Below are 27345 nucleotides of genomic sequence, written 5' to 3'. Positions count from 1 at the left end.
TGATTTCTACAGGTCCTTTGTCGTGCCAACATTTCTAATTTGCCTGTGATATATGTATGCTACGTTAAAACTAACTCTCAATTGTATTAAGAATTTCTCTGTTCAGTGGTTTTAAAAAGATACATTTTAAATGGGCAGTGTCTTCTCCGTATCTCTTAAATTTCTTCATTAACCAACTATATATTCTAAATTGCCTTTCATGTAGAAATTCCAATAATTACTTATTGTAGTAAAATTCAGATGATGGCTTGACTTTTTTTTTTCTAGTCCCTCCTCTTAGTAAGACTTTTCTGCTATAAGTTTTATACTTTAACATCTAGTTTTTTAAAAAAAATTTAATGGCTTCTAAAAATGATTCAGAAAGCCTTTGGGCAGGATTGGTTAACAAGAAACTCAACATTCAGCCAGGCTTGGTGGCTCACGCTTGTAATCCCAGCACTTTGGGAGGCCAAGGAAGGTGGATCACTTGAGGCCAGGAGTTCCAGACCAGCCTGGCCAACATGGTGAAACCCCATCTCTACTAAAAATACAAAAAAAATTAGCCAGGCTTGGGGCGGGCGCCTGTAATCCCAGCTACTCAGGAGGCTGAGGCAAGAGAATCGCTTGAACCCAGGAGGCGGAGGCTGCAGTGAGCCGAGATCATGCCATTGCAATCCAGCCTGGGCAACAAGAGCAAAACTCCATCTCAAAAAAAAACAAAACAAAAAGAAACTCAACATTCTGGCAGACCTACATGTATTTGATTGTAGGTTACTTGCTGGCAAAAATCACCTATAAGGTATGTGTGGGTTTAGATCAGTTCTTCTGGGGAATAACTGAAAAGTTATCCAGCCTGTAAGCACATTCCAAGTTCAAATATCACCTTAGCAATTGTACGATAATAACACAGAAGGCTAATTGTCCTCTTTGGTGGTTTATATTCTACCATGTATTAAGTAGTAAGAATAGCTGGAATTTATACCCTTTTATTGTTTTTTAATGAATTTTATTTCTAAAAACAGTTATTAGGTTTTTAAAAATTACTCTTATAAAGAAAAATCTGATACTTTAGCTTATTGTATCAATACAAAAAGATAATTTTTATATGTTACTAAATATTCTTCATAAAGTATACTCCACCTAAGAAGATTTTAGTGCTAAAATACCTGGAAACTACTTTACTTTAGATGGTGTGGACCCACAATGTTGTATCAGATTGAGGCTCAGAAATATCCTGTCCTATGATATCCTGCTATTCACTTCCTATGTGACCATCAGCAAATCACCTATTTAACTTCCCTGGATCTCAGTTTCCCCATCTTTAAAACAAAGGGGTTGATGTCAATGTCTCAATGAACTTTCCACTTCTAAATCCTTGAAACCTTGAATCATTACATGGGAAACTAAGTTTGTTTGTTTGAGCATTAACCACATTAATTACAGCATACTACCTTCACTTCTTGCTGCTACTATTTCTAAAATGAAGAGAGGTTTTGTATATCTAATATCTAGAAAGGATTTATGGATCATTAACAAATACTTTATATGTGCTGGGCTTTAAATGCTTTTAGTGAGCTGTGCAAAGTATGACTATATGTAACTATAAACTACAGAACCACTAAGTAAACCATAACACTTTAGTATATGCTTCAGTGCCAGATACCATGCAGACATATTCACCACAAATACTGAACACATTTTGGCAAAAAAGACGGTGAAAGGCATTTAGATTAGTTTGCTTGGGAATCCCAGATTATACTTTCTATATTTTTATTGACATGGCAAGGAAAGATTGAATTACTTTTAAGTCATGTCATGACTTAAATCATTTGATTCCTTCAACACATTTGGTTTAAATAGCACACCTTAAATACTAACTGCAACATCAGTTTTATGTATTAACAAGCAGTAAAAAAAAAACAAAAATTACTGGGTTTTTTTTTGATAATTAAAATCAGTCAGCGAGTTTTAGAATGATTCCCGTAGCTAAGGAAGAATAGTTAGCATGCTATTCTTTGAATGCTGATCTAACAAATTCTTGTCCTAAGATCTCTTTTATGACAACAGAAGAAACACGTTTGCAAGGTATAAACAGATCATGATGAAGACGTATCCCTTAAACGGTGTTAATATTTCAACTGTTAGGTGTTGTACTCTAATAGAATAAATCAGTGTCAAATATAATTACTACCACTATAGTGACCTTTAACTGTCTTGAAGGCTATTATTCAAGAATTCTATAACCTACTGCAGGGGCCTCAAACTTTAGCATGCACCAGAATCATCTGGAGGTCTTGTTAAAACGCAGGTTGCTGGGCTCCCCACTCAGAGTTTCTGATTCAGTAGGCATGGAACCAGGAATCTGCATTTCTAACAAGTTCCCAGATGATGTGGAATCTGCTGTCTGACTATGCTTTGAGAACTGCTGGCTTACAAATCAAAGTTACAGGAGGAAAAATTAAGAAGCCTAATTCTATTTTTAAAACTTTTTAGCCTGGCATATAAAATTCTTTATGACTTTGACCTCTGCCTTATACAGTCTGTTTTCCTCTTATACTCCATCTGCCTATTGTGTTATGGTCTTATATAACTATTTGTAGTATGTGGAACATATGTTCTCTCGGGTTTCCTTGGCTTTGCAGAAACTGCTCCCTCAGCTGGAAATGCTCACAGTTCCAATTCATCTGGCTATCTTAGACCTGTCCCTTAAGATGGTCCAGTGCCATCTCTTCTGTGATGCTGTTTGATTTTCTAAGGTAGAGCCAATTACTCCATCCTTTCTGGGGTCTACCAATCTTCACAAACTTTTTATAGGCAAAAAGGCAGAATAGCAAATTCTGGCTCCTCCATATACTCACTATATGAATTCTGGGAAATTATTTAACCTTTCTAGACCTCAGTTTTTTCATTTAAAATAAGGATTATATGCCAATTGTGAGGATTAAATACGTTTAAATAATGCATAGTACTTGGCACACTGAGCACTCAATACAGACAGTGATTACTTTATAATACTACCACTGTTGATCCTATTAGATTGAGCTCCTTGAGAAAAGTTCCATAACTTCTTCACCTTTGTGAATAAGTGAATTCAGTGCTTAGCACATAGTAACTCAATGCATACTGATAGTAATTAGATATGATAGATTTGAAACAATTAATGGTTCATATGAGAAAGGCATTAAAATTTTTTGAGTTCAGATAAATCAGTTCTCAAAGTGTAGTCCCTGAACCAGAATCATCAGCATCACCTGGAAACTTGTTAGAAATGTAAATATTTGGACCCACCAAGACCCTGTTAGAAATGTAAATATTTGGACCCACCCCAGATTTACTCTTGGGGCGGGGCCCCGTAATCTATTGTAACAAACTCTCCAGGTGATTCAGATAGAAACTAAAGTATGAGAACCACTGCTTTAAATAGCCATATTTACAATGAAGATACCAATATGGTGGTCTTAAGCAAATAAGAGACTATTTTATTTCAAGATCCCAGAATATGGTTTAAAAATACTGTTTCAATGAGGGTATCAAGAAGTTTTCTATTATGTTCAAAGTTATCATAGTGAGATTTGACTCTCTTTTAAAACGAGAAAGATCAACTGAAGCAGAATCAATAATTTCCTTCCTTCACCTAATGTTATAATACTATATACCTTGTTTTCTTTTTAATTATTACATTCAGCACATTATATTTTGATGGTTAACCAGTTTCCAAACTTAAGCTCCCTAAGAAAAGGCTTCCTGTCTTCCAGCACAAAGTATACATACCCAGTACCCTACAATGGTGGTAATATATTTCAGATTAGTGTGTATGTATAGATACACACTCAAACTGAAATAAGTCATTTTTAAATCAAGTGTTACAATTACTGCCACAGAAGCATGAGGGAAAAATGAGTTCAGAATTTTCTTTTTTAAACTATTATGGTAAACTGGAAATGCTAAATAAAGTCAAAAGATAATTTTTAAAAATAAACTTTCTATTTACTATGAATCATTCTTAGAATAAAAATCAAACATTTATTAGCATTTACAGATGCATTAAAAATTGTGGATATGGAGAGAATGAACAGAAATATAGAGCTGTGGAAAGTAAGAAAGACCTACAAGAAAATATTTATTTACTGGAATTGCTGCTCCAAAATAACTAAATGAGCTTGAATTCAGTGTTTAAAGCTAATTATACTTACACTCACAGAAAAAGTAAAACTCAAAGTATCAATGCTACACTAAGGCAGGTTGGCTTTCCATGCTGTTCATCTTTTAATTGATCCTAACTGGCTCCCCACCACAGCTTTTCCTCCTAGGTTTCCTTACTCTTACCATGAGATTACTTGCAACATTACGGAGAAAGCAAGAGAACGGATGAAGAATTTCCAACTTTGTCACAAGTTAAAATCACTAAAGAAAAAGGTAATCTAATTTAATCTCTCTCTCTTTTTTTTTTGAGACAGAGTTTCACTCTCGTTGCCCAGGCTGGGGTGCAATGGCGCGATCTCGGCTCACCGCAACCTCCTCCTCCCAGGTTCAAGCGATTCTCCTGCCTCGGCCTCCCGAGTAGCTGGGATTACAGGTATGTGCCACCACGCCCAGCTAATTTGTATTTTTAGTGGAGACGGGGTTTCTCCATGTTGGTCAGGCTGGTCTCGAACTCCCGACCTCAGGTGATCTGCCTGCCTTGGCCTCCCAAAGTGCTGGGATTACAGGCGTGAGCCACCACGCCTGGCCTTGATCTCTATTTTTAAAAAACTATGATAAACCAACTTTTTTCTTTATCTGTAGTAATGTGGACAGAGACATCGTGACTACTTATTTAAAATAAAAAAATTCGGCCTGGGCAACATAGTGAGAACCCATGAAAGAAAAGAAAGAAAAGAGAAAAGAAAGCAAGCCCATGGTCCTGGTTACTCAGGAGGCTGTGTGGGAAGACCGCTTGAGCCCTGGAGCTTGGGGTTCATTACTGCACTCCAGCCTGGGTGACAGAGCCAGATCTGTCTCTAAAAAAAATAACAGAACTACTTCTCTTTTTCAAAATGGACATATTTTGTCTTTCCCTAGATATAAATGCTAATTAACAAATCAACAACATAGAGGAAAAGAACACTTAATGATTGTCTACTTTAGGGCAAGCACACCTTTATCTTAATGAGTCCTTACAATAAGCCTGAGCAACATTCTCATTTTACAGTTGAGGAAACTGAGGTCAAGTAACTTGCTCAAAGACACAATACTAGGAACAGGATTCAAACCTGGACCTAATGTCAAAACACATGTATTTTCTTCCATAATAGTAAGACTGTGAAAAAATAATCTCTAATGACCTGAAATAAATCCAGAATTATGTGTATTATTAAGAGTGCTTTAACTAAGTACCAAATGTTAAGCTGTGAAACCGTAAGCATGGATCCAAAGATTAAACCATGCTCAGAATATGCCATTTATCTTATCTGGCAAATTCCTAGAAGAGGTTCAGCTCTGAGAATAAGGGAGGGAACCTCTTAGAAAAGGCACCTGCTTAGTGATCTTTTTATAGCTGATATAGTTTACCTAATTGGAAAGAACGAAAATGTTTTCTGGTTTGTTAGAAAGCTGAAGATGCCTTAAAAATTTTATGTATCTTTAATTAAAATACTGCAAAAAATAAATAAATAAAATAAATGCCTTGCTTTACTCAAAGACTCCTCTAACTTTGCATTGAGTTACAATCACAACTATAAATGCACTACAGGAACTCTCCAAATTACACAATCAAATCTTTTGTAATACAAACTCCTTTAAGTTGGTAAATCTGGCATACTTCATGCTCACACCGCCTTGCCCAAACCAACTAAAACTGATTCTTCAGAAACTCACAAGTAGAAGGAAGCTATACCTTTCTTTGGGGGCAGTCCTAAGGAATCATACACTGTTTCCAGTAAATCATCTATAACCTTTATTCCACCCACTCCCATCTCCCAAAATAAGCACTGTAATAACATCATTACTACTAAAATGCATTAATTCTAACCTGGGTAACATTTTGCCTATTCTCTAACAAATGGATGTTTTATTTTTTTAGAAAGAAAATTAAGAAAATGCAAGTCACTGATTACAAAGGAATAAATCTAATGAATCTACAGTTCAGCAAGCTTGTGAGGTTAAATATAATTTTAAAAATCCACCACTCTTCTGTAAGAGGAGACTAAAAAAATATTTACAGCTTAATTTAAGAACAAATAACAATTTTCCTTTCAAAAGGGCCTAAATAAATAAAATTCATGTAGACAATCTCTGGCTGAATGCAAACCTCTATGGTTAAGAATAAAAATTGGGTGAAGTTAATAATAAATTAAACTAAGAACTCAAAATGTTATGTTATTCTAATTATCGACCATCAGTTCTACCAATGTAAAACAAACAATGTTTAATTTCATGATTTAAAAAAACCCCAAAATGCCCCATAGAGATTACTATTAGCAGTAACACAAAATAAGTTATTTTAAAGCTATTATTCATCCTGAGCAAGCAGGTAAAATTTCTACTTACAAAACTTAAGTGTTACTTTTTCTCAAGTAGCCAGTCCTGCAATGGTGTGATGAACGCTTTTACCAAGGAACTATTAAAAACTCAGTTAAATATTTATATAATGATTGATATTTATTGTCAGCATCTTCTACAAAAACCTTGTTCACCAATGCCCTCAGCATATTTTATATCTATCTTGTTAATTTTAGCCAAATGGCTAGCCAGTAAAGCGTAGATTAAAGAGCATGCAATCTATACGAAGTCCATCTCCTACCTTAGACCCCCTTTGTCTAGAGTCAGTCTTATCATCTGTACTGAGAACTTTAAATAAACACATTTAATTAGAATTTCTTTAATACTTTGGTGGGAAAGGACTATGTAACTGCATGCCTAATTTTTTTTTAAAGTTAAAAAGTCTCTAATAAATTTTCCTAAAATCTGTTAAGACCAGATGCCCAATAGAAAAATGGGGAGAATTCACACTGAACATTAACAAGAAAGACATGAAAAAATACTCAACATCTGAATCATAAAATAAAAATACAAATTAAAACTATAATGTAATACTATTTTCCAAAACAGATTTCTCTCCTTTTCCCTCTCTTCTCTCCCGACCTCCCTCCCCTTAATTATTCACTCTCTGAGCCAGAATCATTCACCTTGGAATTTATCCTCTAGATATTTTATATACACAGCAAACAATGTTAACAAGGCTACTCATTACAACACTGTTTATAACAGCAATGCTTCTGGTTAAATGAATCATGGCATAGCCATCCATTCAATTAAATAGTATGAATCTATTAAAAAACCATGAAGATACTTTTCTAGTATTGAGATGGGAACAATGTATTCTGGAGATCTTTGAAAGTAAAGGTACAGATGTGTGCACAATACATTATAATTTACATTAAAGAAGATAATATACATTGATTTGCTTATATACACATAAAGAAGGATATACACACATTAAGAAAGTGGCTATCTGTTTGGGAAGGCAGGCAGATGCAGGACAGAGATAGAAGCAAGAGTACTTTTACTACATCTTGAAGAACAATGAAAAACATGTTCCAAAATGAAAATGACTCATGAAGGAGTTATCTTGTACAGTGTAAACTCCAGACATGAACAAATGGCAGACAGGAAAAGTAATGACAGAAAATAGGAAAGGGAGAAAGGAGGGAAGAGGTGCCAACTCTATTTTCTCTAGGAACTATTTCATTCTGCAAGATAAGGTACCATATTCAACAAACAAAACAATGATCAACATAAGTGATATTTGTGATTAGTAAAAATCCTGTTTCTTGGTTTAGAGTGAATTATAACCATCTGCGAATGTGATGTGAATTATGTTTATAGCTCCCAGTACAGCAATTTCTGTTTATTCAAAGTAAATCTGGTAAGCAAATGGTAAAAATTTGTGGTAAAGATCTATAATACAAAAAGTCATGTAAACTTACACAATAAAAATGTTACATTAAAAATTTATCCCCCAATTATATATATATACAAGATTAAAATTAACATTATCTTCTTTTTCCAGATCTCTTTCACATTTCCAAGTTATGATATTTTGGGGGATCACTTTAATATCTGGTAGTAAAATTCTGATAAAATTACTTTTTTCTTGTAGAGCCATTTTAAAGAAACTTCGTTTTAAAACTAGCTGAACTAAAAATCTATTAAAACATTCAAAATGGAAGAGAGAAGAATTTAGTCTGGAAAAATTGAAGACTGATACAAAAGTAAAATTTGCACAGCATTTCACTATTACAGTCCAAATATTCCAAACAAACTAAGTTTAATTAATATCCTATTTCAAGTTAATACTTAAATGTTATAATAATATGGAATTACATTTATTTAAGATACTTGACTTTGTGTGCTAGCTAGTTGTTGTTTTTATAGAGATAGGGTCTTGATCTGATGCCCAGGCTGGAGTACAGTGGCATGATCATGGGTCACTGCAGCCTCAAACTCCTGGGCTCAAGCAATCCTCCTGCTTCAGTCTCAGTCACCCGAGCAGCTGGAACTACAGCTGTGCATCACCATTCCCAGCTGATTTTTAAAATTTGTTGTTTAGAAACAGGGCCTCACCCTGTCGCCCAGGTTGGTCTCTAATTCCTAGGCTAAAGCAATCCTCCCACCTCAGCCTCCTGCGTAGCTAGGATTACAGGAACCAGTCATCCTACGTAGCATTATTTCTTATTAGATGAAATCATTATTTCTTAATAGACTAACAATAGGCAAAGTTTAACAGGTTGAAAAGATTATTTCCTTCCTCTGAGTAAGACCTAAGAAAGGACAGGAGAAAGGGATATGAGGAGGGTGGCATTTTCCTTGATACTGAAGTACTTAACATTTAGAGCAGGCTCTCTTGAAAGAGATTTCATTTTACTGTTTACATAGCAGCAACTACCTAATCTGATGACAGCATATTATTGAGGAGTGAATAATACATACCAAGGAATGTAAGCCCCAATTAAAAACTCGACACTATAATACCTGCTACTTTAAATTATTTCTTGGTGACTGGAAAAATAGTGTAAGACTGACAGTTACCTAGACTTAGATGTACACTGGTACCTCAGAGGAAAAAAAGGGTGATAGGGATTAGAAAATATTTCAAGTTTCAATTGAAGCACACAGAATCTTGAGAGATCAGTGAGATGATAAGGGAAAGAGACTATCTGTGACAAAGAAAATGCTAAGGATGCCTGGGGCTTTATTCTTGGAGCAACTAGGAGCTGGCTGGTATATCACAGAAAGGTGGCTAGATTTGGGGGGGGATGAAGTGGGGTGGGGAGTAGGTGGTGCAAATAAAGATGTGCAAATAAAGCACTGCAAATAAAGACAAGAAAAGAAATTTAAGTTTCACTTGGGACTACTGAATTTGGAGACATGGAAATGTAGAATCCTGTTGGAGAAATATAGAGAGAAGGCTGCTGGAAATAGGTATTGAGAACTCCAGAGTAATGTCTGGCCTAGAAGTCTAGATTTGAAAGTTGTAAAGAATGCAGTAAATTTGAAAGTTGTAAGAATGCAGTAGGCGACTCAAACCATAGGAGAAAACAAACTTGCATAAACAATGAAAAGACAAGTGGGGCCAAAACACTGGAGAACACTAACATGTAAAGAGTCAAGGAAAAAGATGGGCTTGGGAAGAAACTATTCTTAGGAATGCTACTTATTCTTTTCATCTAATGGCCTCACAACATTTGCCTCCTCTTTCTCAAGCATTCAACATATTATTTCTTTTTATTAAAGTCATTCTTGTTTAGACGCCTTGTTTCAATATCTTCTCAATCCCATTTCTACAGTGAGCCTTGACTAAAGTAAAAATGAGACTATCCCCTTTGGTATATGTATATATCAAAAGCCAAATACCAGTGAAAAGCATATAATTTTTGCTCATATTTTCATTTTGCCTATTTCTTTTCTTTATGCCTATTTCTTGAAAGTGCAGAAATGTTAGTTAAAATAGCTTTCTAGAAAAAGCATAATTCTATGCACAATATATTTGACTATGAACAATATATCTGACAAAGTAAAATTATATTAGGCTAGTCACTAGGATTTTGTGACTAGAATTTGTTCCAAAGTTATTAACTAATTTTTCTTTGCTACCAAGTCTCCTTCCTAATCTATCCCCCAAAGTCCAAGTACAGTAATAAATAAACGTTGTCAAGGGACCGTTTCAAAATAGGGCTAAACTCAGAAGAATATCATGGGGTTTTTAAAGAGACAGTTGCTTGATTCTAATTTAGACTAAAGGGAGAGCACAAGCATGGCCATCATTCCTTAATGAAATGAACAGAATATATCATATTGGGGGTGGGGGGAAAGCCTAGTCTTTATTTTTAATAGATCAATGAATGTTTTCCATTTGGAATGTTTTTTAAAATTATAGTGGCTTGGGTTTGAGCAAAGAATTACATCTTTCTTTTTAAAAATGTTTTGACTTGTTTGTAGAGACAGATCTCACTCTGTTGCCCATGCTGGTTTCAAACTCCTGGGCTCAAGTGATCCTCCTGCCTTGGCCTCCCAAAATGTTGGGATTATAGGCGCGTGCCCACTGTACCCAGCCAAGGATTACATTTTTCACTTTCAACAAATATAAAGGCAACACTCTAAATACAGGCCCTGAAGAATTAAAGTTGTCTACGTTTCAGTTTACTAACTCTTGTCTAAAGTATTTTTTGTTCTCTACTTCATTCTGGGGTCAGACATTCTGAGGGGTAAGACAGCTTCTCACTCAGCAGTTGTCTAAGCAAAAAGTTGAATTCACAAAGAATAATAAAATGGCTTAAAAGCATAGGCTTTAGAATTAGACTAGCTGATTTTTTTTTTTTTTTTTTGAGATGGAGTCTCAATCTGTTGCCCAGGCTGGAGTGCAGTGGCACGATCTCAGCTCACCACAACCTCCACCTCCCAGGTTCAAGCAATTCTCCTGCCTCAGCCTCCCGAGTAGCTGGTACTACAGGTGTGCACCACCATGCCCAGCTAATTTTTGTATTTTTAGTAGAAACGGGGTTTCACTGTGTTGGCCAGGCTGGTCTCGAACTCCTGACCTGTCTCGGCCTCCCAAAGTGCTGGAATTACAGGCGTGAGGCTAGCTGACTTATAATCCAAACTCCAACCACTTACTAGTGGGGTGATCCTAGCAAGTTAACATACTGAAACTAGTTTCCTCAACTATAAAATGGGATACAGTTGTACATATCTTAAAGGACTGCTATAAGGATTATGTGAGACTGTTCACAACAGTACACACAACAACCCAATTAGTTCCTTTTATCATTTTGATCAATTTGGACTTTGACACTTTATAAGGTCTACTTTCCCAGTGCATCTTGGGAAAATTAAGTAAGAGTTAATCTCCCAAGGCAGTGAAACATGAATAAAAATCAATTATGATTAGTATTAAGAAACAGGTTTTATATTTATGTTTCACCCAAAATAAAATCCTAGTTATTCCTTAATAAATTGATTTTTTTGTCTTCAATTAAATGTTAAAGATTTAATGTAGCCACAAAATACGTTAATAAAAATTGCTTGACTTGAGATTTACATTTACAAGGCTTATTATTATTATTATTATTTTTGAGACGGAGTCTTGCTCTTGTCACCCAGGCTGGAGTGCAATGGCGCGATCTCTGCTCAGTGCAACCTCCGCCTCCTGGGTTCAAGCGATTCTCCTGTACAAAGCGTATTAAACACAGGATTCCTGTGGATTGGACATTAATAACGTTCTTATGGATCTTTGGGATCTCGATGTTTCATTATTTAGAGTAAAATAATCTTAACTTACTGTGGGAAATTTTTCCAAAGCCCACTGAAATATAACTAATTTAATTCAAATAAAAATTTCCAAAAAGAGTATTTAAAAATATCCCAGGTCTTCCTTTAGTAGTGTTATATGAAAATTCAACAATAAATATTACTAAAAGCAAATAAGAAAAGTGGTATAAAGTGTTGTTTGCTTTCACCAAATTATTACCCTAGCTGAGAATCACTGCTTTAGAATTACCTTATTCGAAAAGGGATTCTGACGTAAAGTAAAAAACAGCACTACTATAAAATCTAAAGTGTCATTAGGTTTTTTTCACTCAAGCAAAACTGCACTCAAGTAGGCACCTTTCCAGAGACAAAAAGTTTAACATCTAAGTTTTTATCATTTCAGTCTAGATTCACGTCCTTGAATTCTTTTAGGCAATAATAATTCTAATAATTTAGACATGGTGAATGACAGAATTTTACAATAGTTTGTGTGAAATCTTTTATGATGAATTCTACACTTACATCACGACCTGAAATTTGTTAAATCGATTTAGATTCCAGAGATTAAGACTGTCACTTGAGATGGAATGCTCCACCTACATTTTCCTTAGCCTTCTTCCTTTCTTGCCAACAGGCTCCACTTCTCTGATTCGTCCATAATTTTTTTGTCTTTATCAAATGTTCCTTTCTCTTGAATTAAACCTTAAAAGCAGAAACTGTCCATCTCCAGGGTCTACTTATTTACACACTACTCAGCATATAATTGGTAGCAGACATATTACTTGAAGAAAAAGACAGAATACAACTTACAATATATTATCTAATTATATTTTATAAGTTTGGTATAAACAGATGTTATATTGGGCTCATCATGCCAGGACAAAGATCTAAGAAATTAACCAACTATTTAAACTATTAGAAACTAATTAAGGGTATCGCTGGAACACAGTAAAATATGGGCAGGCCTCGAGAATTTTTTTCTCCCTAATAAAGGTAGGTTTTTGATGTTCCTTGCATCTGGTTGTTACCCACTGAGAAAGAAGGAAAGTGCGCCAGTTTCTATATAATATAGGCAACTGATGTAAATAGAAAAACGGGTTTAAGTTTGAGTAACAGAAAAGGGCTAGGCTCTATGAATTTCCAGGTTACTGCTGCCATGGCCAGTGAAACTTGGTAACTCCATATACTGATCATGGTGATGACTAAATCATATAAGACTTCATGGATAATAAAGTGGATGTTAAAAACTTAATGATCTTAAGATAAAAACCTTGACAGAGACTTTTTTACATTAGAATCATGGATTTAAGGAGAAACCATTTGTAAATATGGTGAAAAGCTTGATTGTATAATCATGCCTCATAAGTATCTATGCGTTCTCTCAGCTGACTAATCTCACTCTCTATTCAATCAAAATTAAGTCTAAAAGGAGAATTAAAAATCCTAAATGCTTTTGGTCAGATAAAAAAGACAATTCAAACTACCATGCCTTTAAGCATGACTCATGAATAAGTGCAAGTTCTATGTAAACTAGATCCAGGAGTCTGAAGTCATTCACATTTATTTCACTCTTTTTACATTGAGGATCAGGTCACATATAAAGGTTTCCCATGAAGTCCTTGTATCATCACTAGAATCAATACGTAGAGAAACGTCCTTGCGATCTCTAAGTTATTAAGCAATGTCTCCTTATCCATTTTTGAAAAAGAACTTTATGACTATGTACTAAAACCAGTGATTTACGGCCATGAACTGGAAACCACATTCTTGATTATAGCAGCTATGAAAATACAGAAATAACTAGAGGATGTACCCAGTTCAATGTCTCCACAGACTTCTTAGTGCTGCTTATATATGCTTTAAGTGATGGCAATCATCTGATTTTTCTGCTTCACATTTTAAGATTCCCTGTTTTACAGAAAGGGTTTATGGGAGGTTTATAAATACAAAAAGAGACCAGGATGCAAAAGTAAGACATCACTGGAGGTATTCAAAGGCTAGATGACAACTTGGAAGGAACACTGTAGACATGATCCAAGTACAGGACAGGTGGTTAGAATAAATGACCATTAAATTCCCTTCTAACTCAGTTTTCTAATGCAAAACTCAGAAGATAAATTCTGAGAGGTGATATTAAATAAAAGGGCGTTTGGCTCTGGAGTTATACCCAGGTTTGAATCCCATCTCTCACCTTATTTTATAACACACAGTCTTGCTGTCTCCCAGGTTGGAATGCAATGGTGCCATCATAGCTCTCTGCTGCCTTAAACTCCTGGGCTCAAGTGATCCTTCTGCCTCAGTGGGATTACAGGCATGTGCCATCATGTCTAGCTAATTTTTCTTTTTTGCAGATACAGACAGGGTTACTCAAGCTGCTGCTGAACTCCCGGCCTGAAGCAATCCTCCTGCCTTGGACTCTCAAAGCGCTGGGATTACAGGCTTGAGCCACTGCACCAAAACTGAGATATGACTTTAGACAAGCTAATATTTAGCTTCCCCAAAGGACAATAATAGGACCGGGTACTGGGATTCAGTGAGATAATGCATTCGTATCTGGCACATGGTAAACACTTACTATGTTACCTAATAACTTGCAGTAATAATTTATAGTGGTCAAAATCTAAATGTCATGAAATACACAAGAAACACTGACTTAGGAGTTAGGTAATGTGGTTTCTACATTTGAGTCTTGTCTCTAATTGCATACAATAATCTCTGACATTATTTTCAGACACCAAATTTTGTGATGCCACATTCCAAAGGGGTTGTAATGAACTTAAACATTTATCAGACCCTGGGGATACAACGTCAAATAAACATAATTCCAGAGGTTTGTGAGTTTACAATTAGTGCAGGAGACATATAAGATGTTAAGTGTGATAAGTACTAAGACAGAGCAAGATTTTAGAGGGTGTTCTGGGGGCATATAATCAAGCTCTTGGATCAGGAAAGAATTAGTAGAGGAAGTGCTACAGCTGGGTGGAGAAAAAAAAGATGGGTACAAAAAAATGTTCCAAGTAAAAAGAGCAGTAGGTGCAGTTGGCCACATTAGAAAACTCAAACAACAAGGACTAGTCAGAAGGTTGTTGCATTTTCACATAAGAAAGGATAGTATACTGAATGGGGACAAGAGATGGATAGGCTGGCAAAACACTCAGGAGGCAGACATGGCAGTACTTTGTGATTAACCGGCTATGAGAGGTCAGGGAAGTTTGAATATAAGGGGAGATGCCTAGGCTGGAAGTAACGGGTTTGAGCACCTTAGAGCATACAGGTGACTTCCTATAGCATAAAGATGATATGTGCATGGAGGCCATCTATAAGCTCTTACCACGATGAAGAATGTAAGAAGAAGACAGCATTCTGATGACTCCATTGATTGATTGATTGATTGATTGAGACTGAGTCTCACTCTGTTGCCCAGGCTGGAGTGGAGTGGTGTGATCATGGCTCACTGCAGCCTTGACCTCTCAGGCCCAAGCAATCCTTCCACCTCAGCCTCCCAAGTAGCTGAGAGCACAGGTGTGCACCACCACGCCCAGCAAATTATTTATGTAGAGATGGGGCCTCCCTATGTTGTCCAGGCTGGTCTTGAACTCCTGCAGTCAAGTCATCCGCCCACCTCAGCCTCCTAAAGTGCCGGGATTATAGACATGAGCCACCATGCCCGGCCTCCGATAATATTTAAAAGAACAGACAGAAGGGAAAGCCTGCCAAATGGTCTGAGAAGCAACAACCAGCAAGGTAGAAGGAAAAACAGGAGGGAATGGTATCACAGATATCAAAATATCAAATATCAGTTCAAAATTAAAAACCTATCACATATCAGTATTAGCTTTAGTTTTAACTAAATAGTTTAAAAACTATTGAAAATCTACTTATCTACCATGATTGCAACTATTAATATATATGTATTCCAAGTCTGGGAATATGCAAACACTAAGATGGTAATTGTGTTAAAAACTTGGATTAAGTATGATTATTCTTATTCTATTTTCCAAACTTCCCAATTTGAATTTTGAAAAGGCAAACGTATTACTACTACAGAAGTTGGGGTACAAATGTATTTTATATATTTATATGTATTATATATATATATATGACTTTTAGATAGAATTCTCATATTCTGATGACCTATCAAGTTGTTTGTGCATTTTTAACCGTGGTGCTAAAGAAACAGTTTATACTAGCTCTGCAGACTATTTCAACATCACTCAGGAGCAAACAAAGTCTTATGGTTTTAAGCAGTACTATTATTGTAGATTCAACCTTTTATTATTAATACTTAAAAATAGGGAAAAGGTTATAAGATGTGGAGCTCATCTGAGAGTAAAATTGAACCAACAAAAAGGATATGACAAAGTACAAAGGAAAACAAAACCAAAAAACCTCACGTATCCCAAAAAATTAATTTTGCCTGGTAAATGCTTTAAAAGTGGGCAAAAAAGGAGGTTTCTCAATAGAATTATTCGCAACTAAAGGCAAATGGAAAACTCTCACATAGCATTTAATAAGGGTTTTACATGCAATATATCCCACTATCCCAAGAAATATCTGCAGTTCAAAGCTGCTTTTTAAATTAATGCTTCCTTGTGTTTGCTGTTTATAAATCCTAAATATTAAAGGGTGAGTTCCTTAATAATACTATTCTAATAAGTACTAAGACTTTTCTAAAAAAAAAAAAAACACATATATTTGCTTATATTCATAAGTATTAAATCTGAAAAGAATTTATTTTTTAATGCAATTAATACTTAACGTTTAGATAGTAAGCAACTTCCAACATTTATTTTTTGGCAAATACTTTAAAAGATAGTTTTGTAATGGAGGATGACCCATTGCTACTTAAGTTCAAGATAAATCAAATTTATGAATTCACATCTTCATACAATATAAAATTCTCGTTTATCTTATCCTTCAAATTTTCAGAGGATACCAGCATATTGATACCCAGGTTCCACTTAGTAATAAGATTTGAATTCTAGCTCCACCACTCAATGGCTATGTGACTTGAGCAAGTTACTTAACTTCCCTAAGCTTTCAATTTTCTTCTCTGTAAACTGAGGATATTGATAATATCTATTAATATATGACTTTGTGAAAATTAAATAAGATAACGTGCCAAAAATATTCAGCACAGTACCTGACACTCAGTAGCCAAAACACAACTACTCTGCAGAAAAATCCAATTGACCTTTGAGCACAGAGACCGACAGTACGAAATTCCTAAACTAAATGTGGCTTGGCTCTGATTTGTCCCATCAGTCTAATGGGCATTTATAGTAACCCAGCATTGAATAAACATCAGTAAGAGTCACAGGACCAATGTTCTCATTAGAAATTTCTTTCACGACTCATACTTAGGTGTCTAACAAGGATTGTCCTTTTGACACAAAACATTCACTAGCAATGTTTCTTAACTGTTTTTGACAGATGAAAATTTGACAAATGCTCAGAAAAAAAAAAATCTGACAAATGCTCTGAACCTTTCACAGAAAAGTGAACATAAGAAAATTCTACCCAAAATCCCACATGGTTCATGATCTCCTGAACCCCAGCCACTGACTACTACATATGGATACCCTATACTAGAGAAATTAGAAGTTATTTTCCTGATTATCAAAGTTATGTAGATTATAGAAAATAAAGAAAATAAAAAAGTATATGGAATAAGAGATAACTTAATTAGTTTGTTGTATTTCCTTCCAGACTACTATTGATTACAATTACTGGCTTAAGGGACTTAAGCTTATAGAATGTAATGAAGTCATGGAATACTATATCAGAAACAATTTAGAATATTATTCAAAAGGCAGAATGGGCAAAGGATAAAATAACATATCTCTGGTTAAGGATAAAGCTGGAATATATATAGTGGCCTGTTTAGTTGATATCAACCCATACCTTCTGGCTTTTTTGGAAAATAAATAATTTCAAATAATTCTTGACTGACATGCAGGATATGCATACCACACTTTAATGAAAATATGAATTCTACAATTATATGACCTTGGACAAATAATCCAGACTCCTTTTCTTCATCTGCAAAATATTATGATCTTCAGATTAAAAGGTATAAGGTCTTATTCTGAGCTAAACTCTATCCTTCCAATGGTCCTCCTACAAAATACAGCTGTGTAAAACAAAGCAAAATAAGAAACTGCATGAAACAAAATAGTTTTTTTTCTAAGCAGAATACAATTCTGAGAGAAAATTAATTTTCGGGGAATATAAAAAATGTGCAATGACTTCTAATATATCATTTTCATATGATATTGGCATCTTAGGTATTCTCAATGTAAGAACTGAAAACATTTTCTTGGCTTTATTTTAGACATTTAGAAGAAACATGTCTTTTATTAAGAAATAAAATCCCCAAAGCAATAAAATTAAGCTATATGTTATTAAGAAAATGGATTTTTTTAAAGAAAAGATGAATATATTATTTCTCAAATATCTCCTGGTATAACACCTAAAAAGTATTTGGGTTCTTCACTATACTGTAGGCATCTACAGCAGATGCAATAGCAATATTTTAATAATCTTACTATAATACAGGATTTCACTTTCTTTTTTTAAACTGATGTATTTACTAAACACCACTGCAAAGATACGGCCTTCAGCCTCAAGAGACTTCGAAAGGCTTACATACTCCAAATATTTAAAATTCCAAGTTTTAACTTATATTTAATACTATACTCTTACACAATGTGCTCATTTTGTTCATAAATATTCATCTCAATACAATAACATCAGGTATAATACATAAAATCTAAGCCATTAAGTCTTACCAATTTATGACCTGATGACACTCTTGTGGACAACATTCAGTCCTTAGAAGCTAGAATAACCCTCCAACCATGTGAGGGCATCACAACTTTTAAACTTTCGGCTTTCGATCATTATTATGTCACATTCCTCCTCCGATGCTGAATTCTAAAAAAAATTCTAGCAAAGAGTTTAAGTAAATAAATGTTTTAATCAAATAGCCTTTAAAAATCTTTTATAGCAAAATTTTGTTTTACCATGATTATACAACTGATATTTTGTACTTTAAAAAATGAAAATAAATTTCATATCTGATCTGGAAAATTCAAACTTCAAATTTCAACATGGATTTTCAGGCCATCAGGATACTTGTTAGTAAAGAGTAGGGTGGAAATGGAACCAATTAAACGTTTAAGATCATGATCCAGAAATTATGATTTAACACCATAACCTGATACAGACAGCTTTATAGTCCTGTAGAAAGGCATTTGAATTATATTGTTTGGTCCACATCCATGTATATGAGTTTCTTATTTTATTTTATTTTATTTAATTAATTAATTTATTTATTTTGAGATGCAGTCCCGCTCTGTCACCCAGGCTGGAGTGCAGTGGCGCGATCTCAGCTCACTGCAACCTCCACCTCCTGGGTTCAAGCAATTCTCCTGCCTCAGCCTCCCGAGTAGGTGGGATTACAGGCGCGTACCACTCCGCCTGGCTAATTTTTTTTTTTTTTTTTTTTTGTATTTTTAGTAGAGACAGGGTTTCACTGTGTTAGCCAGGATGGTCTCGATCTCTGACCTCGTGATCTGCCTACTTCGGCCTCCCAAAATGCTGGGATTACAGGCATGAGCCACCATGCCTGGCTGAGTTTCTAGACTTATAGCATGGGTGGCTGGATCAGTAACAATCCATACCGATCATTTAAGTGCTTAAGACAGAATTCCATTTCTATATCTAAATCTTCACCTGTCTCTACTACCCCGATTTTGAAAACAGACAACATAATGGCAAGAATTAAAGTTTATTATGTGCTTTATGTAACCGACATAACAATGTATCCTATGCAGCAGTGGTCCCTATTGCTCACCTGTATATGGGCACGGAAGAAAACTGGAGGTAGGAAGATTTAATAATGGCAAAAATCACTTCATTAAAAATATCCTGTTAAATTTATTAAATTTTACCAGAAAGCTTTCAATTGGGCATCTATGTTAATCACTGAATAATATCATTAATAACATTTTCTGTCTGATAAGAATGTACATTTATATTTTTAGTTGCCAGTAACCCACAGAAAAGGAAACCCATAGATTTGTGGGCATAGTTTTGCCTAAATTAATCCCCTAAATAAAACACTATAAAGGGGCGGAAGGGATGGGGGAAAGAAAAGGGCCGTTACTGAGGATGACCAATACGCATAAAGCTATAGAAAACTGGAAGACAGCATTGTAAAGGAAACTCCGCAGCTATCTCAAAAGATACTTGACCCAAATGTACAGGTTGGGTCATGCTGTTACAGATTTTAACTTTCAATGGAACTTTTCTTTTACACATGGTCACTTAAGTCTCTCACATAGTCTGAAAAACTATTAGAATTTTTCCAATATAATCTTTCGAAATGTAATCTCACAACACATTTGACTTCAATATAAATCATACAACTTTATTTTGTCTTCTGTGAAAGCACAGCTTTATAATGTAATCACCTGGTGAAGGCAAAAATCCATATTTATGAGGATAAGTAGTCGTTTAAAGTTGTGGTCATTTCATTAATGTATTACCAAATGTTTTAAGAAAGTTTTAATAAAATTCTTATCTCCTATCAACCAAAAAACTGTAATTTTTTAAATCTTTTGAAGATTTACTTTTTATAGGACAAATATACAGTCATATTTAGTAAAGTAGATACTTCCTGAAATACTTATTTATAATGCTGGTAAATCTGCTTGTCTGCAAGGCTTTAATTTAAGGTCATTTAAAGGGCCGACTGCTTGACCCTTTGTTAAAGGGCCGACTGCTTGACCCTTTGTTAAAGGGCCTGCCAACAAAAAAGCCTTGTTATGGTAAATGCTTGGGAAGTCTTTTTGGAAGATACAATTAAACCAGTCATATGAAGCAGTTATTTTACTACGAAACTTACAAAAAAAAATTTTAAGGGTGTATACATTACACAAATGTATGGTTAAATCAGGACTTTAGAGCTGTATACATTTTAAAAGATACAAAACTTATATATCAAAATTTTCCTAAGCATATATTTTCAAAATTAGTTGTTACCAAGTACAGGGTCATATTTCAAGAGTTTAAATCATTAAATTCCAACATGTAGGACATCCTTATTAACAACCTGAAATGAAATTGGGTAACTAAAGTAGTTACAGATGAACAGCGTTCAGATTAACCAGATACCCTTCAAAATTTAAAATTAGAATTCTTCCTAAAAATGAATATTTAATGAGAAAACTATACTATCAATCATAATCTTGAATCTCTGGCAAGACTGCTACCAAAACCAAATCCCAAATATTCCTTACAGTTATTTATCATTTCCTTTTGTGAGAAGGTGAAACTATATTAAAATAAAAAAACAGTGAAAGGGGAAGAAGGTAGATGATTTATAATTTCCAAGTAATTACTTGAAAATGGATATGCTAAATCAAACAGGTCTAAAAGAGTTCCTAAAGGAACTTGGTTTTTTAGTGAATGTGCTTATCTTAGTTTGATAGAAAATTTTGTTTTCAGATTTAAACCATATTTCCTTAAAAGATTCTGAATATTCTATAAGACTATCCACTAATATAGCCAGATTTTCACCCTGCTGTTCAAAAAAGTTCACTACATTGTTTGGAGAAATCCTAGCCATGATAAACCAATGCTTGGTCAGAAATACTTATTTTTAAATGGAGAAAGGGGGGAAACAGAGCAACCCTTTATGTCCTCCAATAAATTACACAGAGTCATTCCATAGGTTATATATATTGAAAAAATAAGCTTTAAAATATCAAAGATAAATTTACTTTAAAAATTAGTACAAATGTACCTAAATAAAATAAAACTGCTAGGAAGACAGTATGTTCCAAAAAATTAACATATAAAAAGGCCGGATGCAGTGGCTCACACCTGTAATCCCAGCACTTTGGGATTCCACCGAGGTGGTCGATCACCTGAGGTCAGGAGTTCAAGACCAGCCTGACCAACATGGAGAAACCCCATCTCTACTAAAAAATACAAAAATTAGGCAGGCATGGTGGTGGGCGCTCGTAATCCCAGCTACTCGGGAGGCTGAGGTAGGAGAATCGCTTGAACCCGGGAGGCAAAGGTTGCAGTGAGCCGAGATTGCTCTATTGCACTCCAGCCTGGGTGACAGAGCAAGACTCCATCTCAAAATAAATAAATAAATAAAAAAGACACATATAAAAAGACACACAACACACAATGACAAGAAACTTCACATATCCGTGGTTGAGCCAAGATATAATTTAAGACACAATTAGCTATGCCAGAAACTAAATATATATATGTATACATATATAAGCATAGGTACATATATACACATACATATATAAGCATAAGTACATGTGTATGTACACATATATAAAGTGTTTGGTATGTTATGCATTATAGCAAATGCACCTATTGGTAGAAGAAACACCAAATACACAGCTTAAAGAATTTCATTAATATACCTTTGAAAAACAGCTCTAAGAAGATAGCCTATTGGTATTTTTAACATGTTTACTCTCAAATGATTTATACACTTGATCCTTTCAAAAGGAGTAGAAACAGCTTAGAAAGAAGGCAAAGGAAAAAGATATTGAAATTAAAGGTAGAGCTCCCTCTAAAAACGGAAAATCAAAGTAAGTGGAAGCCAGTTACATAATACTCAAATATATAAGGAACTGCATGCTTTGTTAACAGAAAGCTGAATATTTGGGTTGGACACAGTGGCTCACACCTGTAATCCCAGAACTTTGAGAGGTCAGGGCAGGGTGGATCACTTGAAGCCAGGAGTTTGAGACCAGCCTGGCCAGCGTGCTGAAACCCCGTCTTTATGAAAAATACAAAAATTAGCAGGGCGTGGTGGTGGCGCCTGTAGTCCCAGCTACTCGGGAAGCAAGAGAATCACTTAAACCCAGAAGGCAGAGGTTGCAGTGAGCCAACATTGTGCCACTGCACTCCAGCCTGGGTGACAGAGCAAGACTCTGACTCAAAAACAACAACAACAAAAACCCTCCTATTTTTTGACTCTGAGCTTAATAATAGCTAACATAAAAGAAATGGAACATTTATTTATATATTTATTTGAGACAGAGTCTCGCTCTGTGGCCCTGGAGTGCAGTGGTACAATCTCGGCTCCCTGCAACCTCTACCTTGTGGGTTCAAGCAATTCTTGTGCCTCAACCTCCCAAGTAGCTGGGATTACAGGCATGCGCCATCACACCCGGCTAATTTTTGTGTTTTTTGTAGAGATGAGGTTTTGCCATGTTGCCCAGGCTGGACTCAAACTCCTGAGCTCAAGCAATTGTCCACCTTGGCCTTCCAAAGTGCTGGGATTACAGGCATGAGCCACCGTGCTCGGGAGAAACAGAACTTGTAAAGAGACCGTAATATATTATGCTTTTTGAAGAGTTGATATCTCTTATTTCTTGAAACAAAAGTAGTTATGACTACTCTACAAAAATACATTTAGCAACATTTTCTGGACTAAGTACTATCTAAAATAAAAACAGCTACTGCAAATAAACGCAGAAATTTTCTGAAGACCAATGGTTAGCATCACTGTAAACAGGAGTGTTATCAGCCAGACACGCAACTCTTTTCCCTCCTTGTTCCCCTTCCAATACTGTGTAGGACTAGGGAAAATATACCTTCTTTATCACCAGGTAGATAGGTAGAAAGATGTTTCTGTCTTCTACGACAAAGGTTACATATATTCTGAACATCTTGCTATTGATAGAAAATACGTAGCTACTATGGATACCACCATTAGCATTGATACTGAAATTACAAATAAAATTCTCAACATGTGGCCACATAAATAGCTGGGGACACTGACAGCCATGTGCTCTGCATACATACTTTAACTTAGTGAAGACACCACTATTTTTGGGCCAAATATCACACAATTAAAAAGTGAAAAATACAATAGCACCTTCCAAATCTTTTAGTATTTATAACCAACAATCTTCAAACTTTGAAACAACTGGGAGATAAACTGGCATAAAAATGTTATTTGAGGATATTTACTAATGGATAAACATTCTAAATTATTATCACTTATTTACATTTATTTCTGTCAAATATGAAAAATACTTTAGAAGTAGCCAACTAAAGTTTAAACACAGGAGCTAATTTTTGGTAAGCTAAGGCATTTAAAAGCTCTGTATCAATCACAAAAATTTAATATATTCCCTGATTTAACTTGGAATATTACTATCAGCATGTTTATGCACACAAACAAAAAGAATGTCAGGTTAGAATACAAAGAGTCAGTCATTTCTTTCTTCTACCTCTGCCTACCACCCCAAATCTTAATAAAAATAAAAAACTAAAATAATTCCATTAATATTTCTTTCTTCCCAAAAGGTTTGCCCAACTGTGGATTTAAATACAACTGAAGAGGTGTGAATTTAAAATTTTAAATTGCTGAGGACTAGAATGGAAAAACAACAACAATGTCGAAACCCAAAAAGATGTTCTATGTTTATCCTGGTTCAACAATTCCAGGTTCCTTAAATTTCTTTCTTGTCTGAACAAGTTCAGTTATTTATTTATTTATTTATTTTAAAAAAGCTCTTCAATAGAATTTTAGATTCGGTAGAAAAAAATAGATCGAATTTGGCGAATTAGTTCACATGCACACACATACATACACTTTTCTGTTCTATTCAAAGCCTTGGTTTACTTAAAATCTATTTGGTGAAAAGAAAAAAAAAAGAATTGAATAAATGAATAAATAAATAATAAAGAGACCTTACCAGCTATTCCCACCTTTTTCAAAACTGTTTCTAAAATTTCACCTGAAAATAATTATCAAAACATCTCAAAATAGGCTGGGGTGACTTAGGTTGAGAAATTTATTAAATAACATACTAAATTTACTAAAGAGGAAGGTGGTAAACATATGAGCAGAAAGCATATATAATGGTGGGTGAGCAGTTAAGAAATAATTTCTCTTTGCCAATTCTGAAACCTGGTAATGTGCCGAAAATAGATGTCAGAATGTTTAGTGTCCCACTTCAGCTAGCCATAGAAAAGCTAAGAGAAGAGATGTTTAGGGTCCAGTGAAACACCACTTCGAATAATGAGATGTAGAGAAGAGATGTTTAGATGCAGATTTGTGGTTAAAAATCTCGCAGCAGACAAGCCACCTAACACAACTACCAGAATAAAACTAAGAGGATACAACAGTATATACAGGATAGCAATACATAATTTGCAAACCCAAGTGGTGATGTAAAATGTCTTCAAATTATACTATTTTTTCCAACTCAAAATAATTAAAAGCCCAATTTAATACATACATATAAAAATCACAGTACAGAAAGGGAAGTACATGAATATACTTCAATTTCTATTCTAAGGGACACATTAATATCCAAATGTTCTCCTACTCTTGCCACCCACCACCCCAACTCTGAGCAATAAAAGACCTCCCCTTATAAAACTTCACCAATTCTAGTAGTTGTTTCAGCTGGATTTTAGGCAGTACTCCCTTGCCTTTCCAATATTCCCAATAGCACAAACTAGCTAAGCAAGAACATTTTTTTTCTAGTATTTTATCCAAAACGTTAATACTGCATTTTTTGTAAATATTTAAATTTTAAATAATCCTTTAGGTGACTAATACAAGTACTCACATATTCAAACAAGACAGGAGGGGAAAAAGACAACTGTTTAATTAAGTATAATTGGTGAACCTATACTGGCTCTTCTAACAGGTTAAAAAATGGTTATGAAGGACATTATTGTAATAACTGACAGAATCTGAATATGCACTGTATATTCATATTTGATAACAGCACATTAATATAAGATACCCTGAATTTGGTAATTATATTGTTGGTAAGAGAATAATCTTCTTAGGAAACAAAAGCTGAAGTATGTGAAGTTAAATGGATATGGTATTTCCTATCTACTCTTTTTTTTTTTGAGACAGAGCCTCACTCTGTCACCCAGGCTGGAGTGCAGTGGCGCGACCTCGGCTCACTGCAAGCTCCGCTTCCTGAGTTCACGCCATTCTCCTGCTTCAGCCTCCCGAGTAGCTGGGACTATAGGTGCCTGCCACCACGCCTGGCTAATTTTTGTATTTTTAGTAGAGATGGGGTTTCACCTTGTTAGTGGTTCCTAAAATAATATGTTAGGATGATAAAGCAAATATGACAAAATGTTAACAAACACTGAATCTTGGTAAGAAGACTGAGTTCTTTGTACTATTCTTGTAATTTTTCTGTACATTTGAAATTATTTCAAATTAAAGATTCAGACATTTCTCTTCTTTTTGATTAGAAAATAATATCCTCAGAATGGTCTATTCTCTAAAACCAATCATCCTCTTCAGACTTCTTTCTGTTATCTAAATGCAGGTGGTATTGCCTAAGGTCCTGGCTTGACCCTTTACCCTACTCTAATCCTTGGCAACCTTGGCCTTTCCTAAAGCTTGAACTCTAATAAAACATTCTTAAATCTCAACTAGCTTTAATTTCTATACCAAGTTGCAAGTCTGCAGCCTCAGCTGCACCGCAAATATTTTCACCTTGACTTTGTACCAGCTTATCAACTCATCCAAAAAACAGCTAAAAACAAAAAACCTCATCACTACTTTCTCCTTCCCAAACTAATTCTTTCACTAATACTTTCTAACAGTACCAGCATTCCCTCAGTAAATTAGGTTTGGCACTTTGGAGTCCAGTTTGACTGCTCCCCTATCATGATCAATCAGTTGTAAAATCCTGTAATTCCTATCTCATCCCCATTGCCTAATTCAGGCTTCAGTACCTTTCTAGAATCTCTGTCTCTAATCTAACTGCCCTCCTCTCCTGTCTTCAAATGTTATACATCCACCAAATTTAACTTTATCCTTATCACATAAGCCCAGTACTTCCATAGCGGTGCACAGTATTTCCTCTAACTGGAATGTTCCCTTCCCCTCAGTTCTTTAGTTCTGCATGACCAAATTCTACCCACCTTTCAGTTTCCAACTCAAAAGCCACCTCCTGAAGAAGCTTTGACCAATCCCTCCTCCAGCTGTACTTGAGAGACATGAAGTGCTTACATTTTATATGAGTTATTACTTTCAATCATGTGATAATGTATTTACCATTTTCCATATTAAGACCAAGCTCACTGAAAGCAGTTACTAAATCTTATTGTTTCTTCTAGTATTTAATTACAGGAGAACAAACTTTTGCTGAGTCAAGTAATTGCAAACGTTCCTGATATTTTCCCTTAGCTTCATTCTGAGTTACTCTAAAAAAGTGAGATTTTTAAGGCTTTAGAGTCTTTTGGCTGGAAAAGGTGATCTAAAACCACTGAAGATGGTAACAGGAAAATGCCTTACATAGCAAGTAACTATAATTGGGGACAAACACGTATTGTTAAAGAGACTACTTTATAATATGACCAAGCATCTAATACTTTACTGAACTTCCCAAGTAGCTTTTCAGAACACTGTAGTCATGAGTTTCAAACAGTTTTAAGTGGCTTCTTTCATCTTCCATTAAAATCCCAATGACTTACCTTCACTACACTCTACATACAATTGTATTTCTCTCCTACACACTATTCTTATTTCCAGATCAACAAGAA

At 35.0% G+C, this 27345-nt stretch overlaps 1 protein-coding gene across 4 annotated transcripts in view; it reads right to left on the bottom strand.

Annotated features, from left to right (window-relative positions):
- Nucleotides 1–27345, bottom strand: part of TSC22D2 (TSC22 domain family member 2) — a 57626-nt gene that overhangs the window by 9540 nt on the left and 20741 nt on the right. For 2 of the 4 annotated variants that reach the window (XR_008501429.2, XR_008501430.2), the window contains one exon: nucleotides 18558–18714. The exons of the other annotated variants lie outside the window; for them this stretch is intronic. The gene's annotated coding sequence lies outside the window, so the exon portion shown is untranslated. The remainder of the gene's footprint in view (nucleotides 1–18557; nucleotides 18715–27345) is intronic. 4 annotated transcript variants of the gene reach the window in all.

Source organism: Pongo pygmaeus, chromosome 2 (assembly GCF_028885625.2).
Source record: "Pongo pygmaeus isolate AG05252 chromosome 2, NHGRI_mPonPyg2-v2.0_pri, whole genome shotgun sequence".
NCBI classification, from domain to species: Eukaryota; Metazoa; Chordata; class Mammalia; order Primates; family Hominidae; genus Pongo; species Pongo pygmaeus.
The sequence above is the reverse complement of the archived record's forward strand: the minus strand, read 5'-3'. Positions and strand labels throughout refer to the sequence as shown.